Here is an 8,745-nt window from a genome sequence, read left to right on the forward strand (position 1 = left end):
AATCGACTATAGTTCAATTAAACAAAAAGGAAGAAAAAAGAAGCCAGCCAAATGGCAACTGAAAAGGAATTCCAGACCTCACCTGCATCTCTTGAAGAACGTTAAAGAAAGTACAAATCCCAAACCCATTGCAACCCTTGAGAGCTCTTCGTCCTCTGTCCCATTATTCTTGTCTATCTCATGCCTCTTTGGAACCTACCCACCAGTCTCCCAAACTCTCTCTCAAGCCATGTTCCTGCAGGCTTTTCTCACTCTCTCTGGCCTTCTCCTCCTTTTCTAGTGTTTTATTTGTGTATAATGTGATCTTAATCTTCTGGGCTAAGCTCTCCTGCTTTCCCCCTGTATCTAATCTCTTTGATTCTAACCACCCAGTCTCCTGATTGCATCAAAAGACCTGAGAATCTTGTTGCAGATTTCTCCTTCCGAGTGTATGTGTGTTCACAGGAGGTGGAGGTGGGGGTAATCAGAGGCAAGTCTGGTTGATCAGAAGGCTGTGAGGAATGAGAGAGGTGGTAAATTAATATATTAATACATTCTGTCCCCGCTCTATGTGTAAATTGCCTTCCAGTACCTTGCACGTGGTAAACACTCAGTGACTGTTCCTTCTCCAAGCTCCTTTCTTTGCTTCCACTTGTTTGAAGGTGAATCTCTCTCCTAGAGTATAGTAACCTCCAGTTTCTAGAGATCCTTTTGCTCTGTGGCTTCCCTGGGACCTTACCATCCATCATAACTCCTGAAGCCAGACCAGAAAGTCCCCAAGCAGTCAGGGTCTTCTCCTCCTTTTCCTGAGAAACCCCAATCAAGAGCATGGAAATGGCTTTAGGAGAAAAATGTCTCTCTCCACCAGCTGTGAACTGATCAGAGTCAGAGTCAGAGTTGTTGCAAAAAGGGAAGCATTGACTTGGCTGTCACGTAGTGAGTAAGATAAAAAAGCTGCTCATTTGAGAGCTCGCCACTCTTTCGATCAGGACTGAAATCTCCTCCATGGACCTTGACTCCCAGACTCAGCGTTCAGCATCTTCTAGCTGATGAAATAGGAAAGAAGGAGGTGGTAGGCGATAGGCAAAGTCTCCCCTTGTTTGTTCTATGAGTTGAATTGTGGGCCTTAGTCTGAGTGACAGTTTTCAATCTTTGGGGGAGAAAATGAAAGCCCCTGGCAGCTTGGAAAAGATAAGACATGGAACGGGAATCATCAGAGCCCTGTGTTCATTATATTGTATTTCTTGCTCATTTGCCTCTTGGTGCCAGCCTCCAATCACCATTCTGCAACACAGAGCCATTTTCCTTTCCTTACAGCAGAGAAGGTTCTAGCAACTGCTAGTTGCTGCAGTGAGATGGCACAGTGCTGGAGAGGCCAAGGTGGTAGAGGGCAAAAATCCTTCCGCCCACTGATCGTTCCTACATCTAGGTAACCTGAGTCTGTATAGAACGAAGCGTCCAAACCGCTTCGGTTTGTGTCGAGAAGACCATCCACACTGAGGGGATAGACTTCGGTAGGTCGGCAGTGAATGCTAAAACAGACAGCAGGTGTACTTTACAAAATACAGAGGCATCGAGAACGACAGGCCAGGCTAACTCACATCAAGTCTGTGGCACAGACCAGAGGCATCACCGTTTTGGATCGGACGGGTGAGAAAAGCAAAACTGGGGGTGGGGCAGACTTGGAGTCCAGACAGAAAGGATTTCTTTTCCTCTAGAAATAGAAATAGAAGAATTTTGAGAGAGAGGTTCACGGGGGCAGAGGGAAGTAGAAAAGGGAAATTAGGAAGGGGAAACCGTAAACGGCAGTAAAATCTAATTTATATGGTAATCCACTGCAAGCTAACGTGGGCACAAGCTAGGGCTGGAACCACTGCTTTATTGGTGTACAGTGCGTGTCCTGACAGCTCCACACCTGCCCTCAAAGGATGTGCTGCCGTCCAGACGGCCACAGCTGGGCTCGGGAACACTTCTGGAGAGGGCCTGGGGAGGGCATTGGGTTTTTTGAGCAGAAAAATTTGCACGAGTGGAATAATTAGAAAGTCATGTTAAACTGCTGAGATGCATGTTGAGGGGTTGCCATGGGTCTGCCCATCCTCGTCCCATCCTTCTGCATGGGGAGGGCATGGCTACTGACGGCCCCGTCCTGCTCTGGCTTCTCTGTTTGGGTATATGAGTCAAGGACCCCTGGGTGTCAAGCAGCTCAGCTTGCTTGACAAGTATTCCCAGGTATTGAGGTGTCCTCCCTCAGAGCTTTAGAATAGCAGAGTTCATCGGCACCCGAGTCCTGAGCCCAGGAGCTCACTTGCGAGTCGGTGGGCGTGGTGAGTGTGAACAAGTTTTATTTTGTTCTTTACATCAGGGCCCTTTTATTCTTAGTGACTTGTTTCCCCACATGTCTTCCAGAGAACCCCAGTTCCCTTTCAGGGTCCCTGTCCCTGTCCTGTGTCCCTGTGGGGACTGCAGCTCTTTCGGCCACCCGCCCTCTGGGCTCCCAGCTACCCCAATAGGACTAGGCTCCCCTGCACCGCTGTGGCCCAGCTCATGCAGGCAGCCCCTGCCTGCCTGCCTCCGTGACTCTCCTGGAGCTTTCCCTCTACCTCCAGGGATGTGTTGCCCTAGGAGACGGAGGAGAGCAGGGAACAGCCACCAGACGACGGTACTCGCCGAGCCTGGTGGAGCTCGGCTCTTCAATATTTATAAGCGTCAGCTCTAATGGAGGGAGAGGAGGAGACATTAGCAGCGATTTTCTTCTGTGTCTTGGGATTTTTTTTTTTGCCCTGAAAATGTGGGGGAACAAGGAGAAAAAAGGAACAGCAAAAGCAGTTTATACCACTTAGCTATGGGCAAGCGAGAAGGTGGGGTACCATCAGATGGCCAAGAGGAACCGGGCGGGAGGACCTCAGATGTTCACACTAGGGCTTCGCTGCAACCCCCGCCTGCCACTGCCTCTCAGGCTACTGCAGGGGGTAGGTGATTGAGCAGAAGGGGCGGGGGGGGGGGCATTGTTGGGGCCAACGCAGGGAACCGGAAGCTCTGCTACCTGGCCTGCTCCCACTCTTGACCTTGGGCAAGGTCTCGGCTTCTCCCAGATGTGAGGGCCTGACTGTCTATGGGTGGGCAGGGAACCAGTTCTCTGAGCTCTGGGCTGCAGCTCATTTTCTCTGATGTGCCTCAGTGACCTTCCTCTGTGCTCTTTGCCACTCATCCACCCTCCAAGGTGCAACTCCAATCAGCTCCCCTCTGCCGTCTGCTCCATCCACAGAGCTATGGCAAGTATACTTTTCCTGCTCATTTACCAATTAGTCATGAACTGTCTTGTAGCATTTCTTCCTGCCGTCATCAAGGTGTGGTTAAGTCATCTGTTTTACTCTCTTTTATGGTCTATTTAGTTATACTGTAAGCTCTGAAGGGCAAAGACCAGGCCTTCTGTGGTCTTGGATCCTGCGCTATGACCAGAGCCGTGAACACCATCTATTTTGTGTGACGGCACAGCAAGTGCTGACTCTGCCTGTGGCGTGGTCTCCTCACAGGGACTCTCATTCCAGCCAGGAGGGGAGGTGGGTGCGGGCAAACTTCCTCCCCACCAGCGGAACCGACGACCGCCGGAAGTAGAGTGGGAGCAAGGTGGCCTTTCGTGGCTGTCTCTGAGGTCACAGCCTTTGTTAGGAGCATGTCCAGGGCTGGCAGCACATGCAGGACCGGCCTGAATGAGCCCGTATACGTGCTCCTCTTATATCTGGTCCTGCATGCGCACACTTCCCAGGGACAAAACCCAGGGGTGCTGCCTCTCCCCACATGTTCCCCTGCTTTCACATATCCGTGATTGGAAAGGTGGCTTCGTTCTGTATCTCCCTTCCATCTCCGCCCTGCTCTGGGCAGGCTCTCATCTTGGTCCCGGAAGGCAGGGCTAGCCTCTCAATGAAACTGTGAGGAAGGAGATTCCAGTCTATACAATAATTATGTTTAAAACATAAAGAAGAAGAAATCGTCAGGCAAGTCCAAGGTTTCCAGGAGCACAGTGCGAACGAGTAAGGAAGAGCCACTGAAGCAGCAGGGGAGGTCCTGGCCTGAGCCGTGGACGGATGGCTTCCACGCGTCACCAGCCAAGTCCAGGCTGATCCCTGGGTACCAGCAGAGGGCTCAGAATCTGGAACCCGGCTGGAGCGCGCTGGGCAGATGGATTGCTTTATTATAGAGCGGCTCTCTCCTCCTTGCATTCCCTCTCTCTTGCCTTATTTATCTCTTTTTTCCCATGGCCCTGTCATTCTTTCCTTTGAAAAAATACCTACCCTCTGCCCCCCCCAAAAACCCCACAAAACCCCTGCTTCTGGAGCTTTGACATGTAGCTAGAGACCCTTTAGATACTCATGCTGTTGTTTACTGAGTTTAAGCCTGTGTTCCCTGCAAACATCCAACTGAATAATTGCATCACAGAGTTCGCATGGGCTGTCTCTGGGAAGGGAAGACATGGACAGAAATGGTGGCTACCCCTGGGGGAGGGAACTAATGGCCGGGGAACATGGGAAGGATGGAGGCTCTTTTGTGCCTCTTGAATTGTACAAGTCTTGTACAAATGTACAAGTCTTGCCTGTTAACAACAACGATAATTAATAACCAGTTACATCACCCCCGAAGTGTGGCATAGATCAGGGCTAAGAGGGAGATGTCGTCCCATCTTAGCAGGAAGGATGGGCATGGGGGTCTCCTCTTCGGTCATCCCTGGCTCCATCCTGGCCCAAAGTCATCTCATTCCAGTGGGCCTACCAGACTTATATGAGGTAGTCATTTCTGCCTCAGTTGTATATTCAGAGGTTCTGTTTTCCCTTTACTGAGAGAGCCTCTGAGTGCAAGCAAGCAACATTCCATCTGTGAAAACATGAAAACCAACAGCAGTAATGCAACCACCCCAAATTATCTGAGAAGGTTTCTGTTAGAAAACAAATAATATCTCCGTGACTTTGGGGATGTACAAAATTTTCTTAGTACAGAGAAATACTGATCATGGAAGAGGAGAGTAATACATTGGACAACATTAAAATAAGAACTTTTCCATCAAAGTCATCATTTAGAGAGTGAACAGGTAACCCATGGATGAGGAGAAGATATTCACAATACAGGCGAACCTCGTTTTATTGTGCCTTGCTTTACTGTACTTTGCAGATACTGTGATTTTGACAAATTGAAGGTTTGTGGCAGCCCTGCCTCAGGCAAGTCTGTCAGCACCATTTTTTCTAACAGCGTTTGCTCACTTTGTGTCTCTGTGTCGCATTTGGGTAATTTTTGCCGTATTTGAGAATTTTTCATTATTATTATATGTGTTATGAAGATCTGTGATCATTAATGTTTGGTGTTACTATTGCAAAAAGATTACAACTTGCTGAAGGCTCAGGTGATGGTTAGCATTTTTTAGCAATAAAGTATTTTATTTTATTTTATTTTATTTTTTGTGGTACACGGGCCTCCCAATGCCGTGGCCTCTCCCATTGCGGAGCACAGGCTCTGGACGTGCAGGCTCAGTGGCCATGGCTCACGGGCCCAGCCACTCCGTGGCATGTGGGATCTTCCCGGACCGGGGCACGAACCCGTGTCCCCTGCACCGGCAGGCGGACCCTCAACCACTGCGCCACCAGGGAAGCCCACAATAAAGTATTTTAAATTAAGGTATTTAGACCTAATCTATTGCACACTTAATAAATGACAGTATAATGTAAACATAACTTTCATATGCCCTGGGAAACCAAACATTCGTGAGACTCACTTTATTGCAGTGGTCTGGAACCAAACCCACAATATCTCCGACATATGCCTGTACATCTGATTAAAAATCTGATTTTTTAAAAGAGGGTGAAAGAGTTAACATGTACTTTACAAAAGAGGATATCCCGATGGTCAGTGATCATATGAAAAGGTCCTCAACGTCATTATTCATCAGACGGATGCAGATTCGAACCACAATGAGACACTGTCATGCACCCACCGGGTAACAAGAAAAGGACAAAACCAAGTCTTGCAGAGATGGTGGAGCAACCTGAATTCTTAGACATTTCTGACAGAAGTATGAATTTGTTCAGTTGCTTTGGAAAACTTTTTGTCTACTTAAAAACCTAAACACATGCCTGCTTTAGGACCCAACAATTACCCTATTAAATATTTATCTGAATGCAATGAAATATATGTGCACAGAAAAGCTGTCCAAGACTGTTCACAGCAACTATGGAACACAATGCAGCAAAAAGAAAGAACCCAATGATACCAGGCTGCAGCGTGGCTGAATCTCACAGGTGTTATATTGAGTGAAAGAAGTAAAAAACTAGAATATACACTGTTTGACCTCATAAAACTCATCTGTGGTGATAAAAAGTAGAATAGTAGTTACCTCAGGGGGGTGCAGGAAAGTTAGTATTTACTAGCAAGGGACATGAGGGAACCTTTGGGGGAGATGCATGTGTTCTATATCTTGATCTGGTTGGTACACGTGTAAACATTCACAGCTGTACTCTTGATATATGCATAATTTACTGTACAAAACATAGCTCAATTTTTTAAAGGGGAAGGAAGCTCAGAGGTCAGGTAGAAAAAATGATGAATGTCCATCCAGGCCATGCAGTGGGGTTATTCCAGGAGCAAGCAGGAAGACAGTGGTGGGGTTATTTGGTGAATCGCAGGGCAGTCAGATCTCTGAGCGACCCCAGGATTGTGCCATCAGATCCCACGCTAGAATCCAGGGCGATGGAAAACCTCTCATGGCTGGATGAGTAAGCCTCCGTTCCTGGCTTTGGGAGAGCATTTCCTGGCATGGCAAGTCCTCTGCAGCTGCTTCCCTCACACACATTTGCTCAGGTTCAAGTGCAGACATTTCCGTGGGTTGTCAGTGTTCCCAGTGAAGCCCCACCTTCCACTCTGAGGCACGCTTCGGTACAGGCCCAAGCTGGACAGCAGGGCAGCAGGGTTGGTCAGAGATGTGTCTGGAAGGGGCGAGACCCTGAGTGGCGTTCTGGGCCAGAGCTATTCAAAGCATAGTCTATGACTGAAGCCTGTCCACAAACTGATGCTCACCCACGATGATACAGGATGGAAATTGAGAGTAAGTGTTGAGGAACTTTTATAGCTATTAGAAAGAGTCCGCTTATGACTACTGAATTTACGATTATAAAATTGGGTCTTGTCAGTTGTACTTTTGTTTTTCTTTTCATTTTTCTCATTTGTTTTCATCGTGTTTTATAAAAACATGGGACTGCGGTGAAATGAAAATTTTTACAAAGAGAAAGTGGCCTTTCATCTCAGGTAGCTGGAGGAGCATTTTCTTAAATGCTCAGAGGGTGTGTCCTAAAACAACATATGGAAGAGCCTGAGCAAGGTCCCTGATAAGTCAGGGGCTGTTGCTGCCTGCACTTGGCAATTTTTAGAGACACTGAGCAAAACAACCTAATTGTAGTTTCCATAGTTACCAGCTACCACCGAGGAGAACATGAGCAGATTTTAAAGGGAAAAGCCAGGCACAGGCGGAAGTCAGGAAGGTGGGGAGGATGCTGGGCCCCAGAGGAATCTGGGCCAGAGGGGGTGGCCACCACTTTACATAGCTGAGGCCTTCAAGTTGTTTTGATCCCAGAGGCAGATGCCCTGGGAACCTAGTGATGGCACACCGCCATTGCAGCTGCCCAGGAAGGACATGAGGCAGGCCGACAAGAGGCCTTCATCACAGCAGCAGGGTGGATTACCCTTCAGGGGTCCCACTCTCTGGCCCTGTCCCAGTGGCAGGTCCAGAAGAGTCACCCTCTTTTGCCACCATGCAGCCCGCTGTCTATGGACCTCCCCCCAAAGCAAAGTTAGCAGTAGGGAAAGGCGGCAGGAAGGGTCCTGTATCAGCCCCACCGGCCTTCGTGCTCAAGCTTGGGTCTAGGATTTGAGGCCAGCCTCTCTTCCACTGTCATCGATTGGGGTCAGTGCTGTAGGCCAGCCAGCTGCCTCACGTGTTCAGTCATTTGCTCATTCCTTCATTCATGCTTCACTCAACAGACATTTCTAGAGCACTTGCTCGGGGCCAGGCACTGTCCCAGATGCTGGAGATGCAGCAGAGCCCAAGCAGAGAAGGTCCCTGCCTTCACGGAGCTCATATTCTAATGGGAGAGACGGATGATGAAAGCATGAACCACAAGGTGAGGTATTGGTACATTCCACTGGCCTCGGGGTGGTGCATTGGGCCAGGAGGGGCTGTGGCGATGGCGGAATTTACACACAGTCTTTAGTATTTGAAAGGATGTGAAGGGCCAAAACACAGGCGCCGAAAGAAGACTCGGCTTGGCAATGTGATTCATGGGGTCTGTAGGGAGTGCCACGTGAGCCGGGGTCAGTAAATGCTTGTCAGCTGAATCTGTGGAGCCTCAGAAATCAGTGCTTTGTAAGTCCCTCTTGGCCCACATCTGCATGACCGTGAACCCTAGAGAGGCCCTTCATACCCACTGGGTTTCAGGCAGGACTCAGGTTTCCAACAAGCTCTGGAAATTCTGCCCAAGAGCCCACCTGGGCCACCAGCCACCAGAGGGCGCTGCTGCTGCTCCTTGGCAAAGAGAAGGCCTGATGTTGTTTTAGGAAAATATTTGAATTATGTGAAATACGAAGCAGTCCCGCCTCAGAATTATAGGCTTGTAAATCATGCTGGGGAGAAAAAGGGCCAGGGGGACGGGGAGATGTGGGATGTGAGTTTATGATCTCTCCAGAAGCCCTTGATGGAATTACAGCGTCGTAACTCACTGGGGCCCACTC

At 48.9% G+C, this 8,745-nt stretch overlaps 1 long non-coding RNA gene across 1 annotated transcript in view; it reads left to right on the forward strand.

Annotated features, from left to right (window-relative positions):
• Nucleotides 1-8,118, forward strand: part of LOC307191232 — a 374,234-nt gene extending 366,116 nt beyond the window's left edge. Inside the window, exon 6 of the long non-coding RNA XR_013829656.1 lies at nucleotides 7,999-8,118. This is a non-coding gene — a long non-coding RNA (uncharacterized lncRNA). The remainder of the gene's footprint in view (nucleotides 1-7,998) is intronic.
• The last annotated feature ends 627 nt before the right edge of the window (nucleotides 8,119-8,745 follow it).

Source organism: Stenella coeruleoalba (genome assembly GCF_951394435.1).
Source record: "Stenella coeruleoalba genome assembly, chromosome: 9".
NCBI classification, from domain to species: Eukaryota; Metazoa; Chordata; class Mammalia; order Artiodactyla; family Delphinidae; genus Stenella; species Stenella coeruleoalba.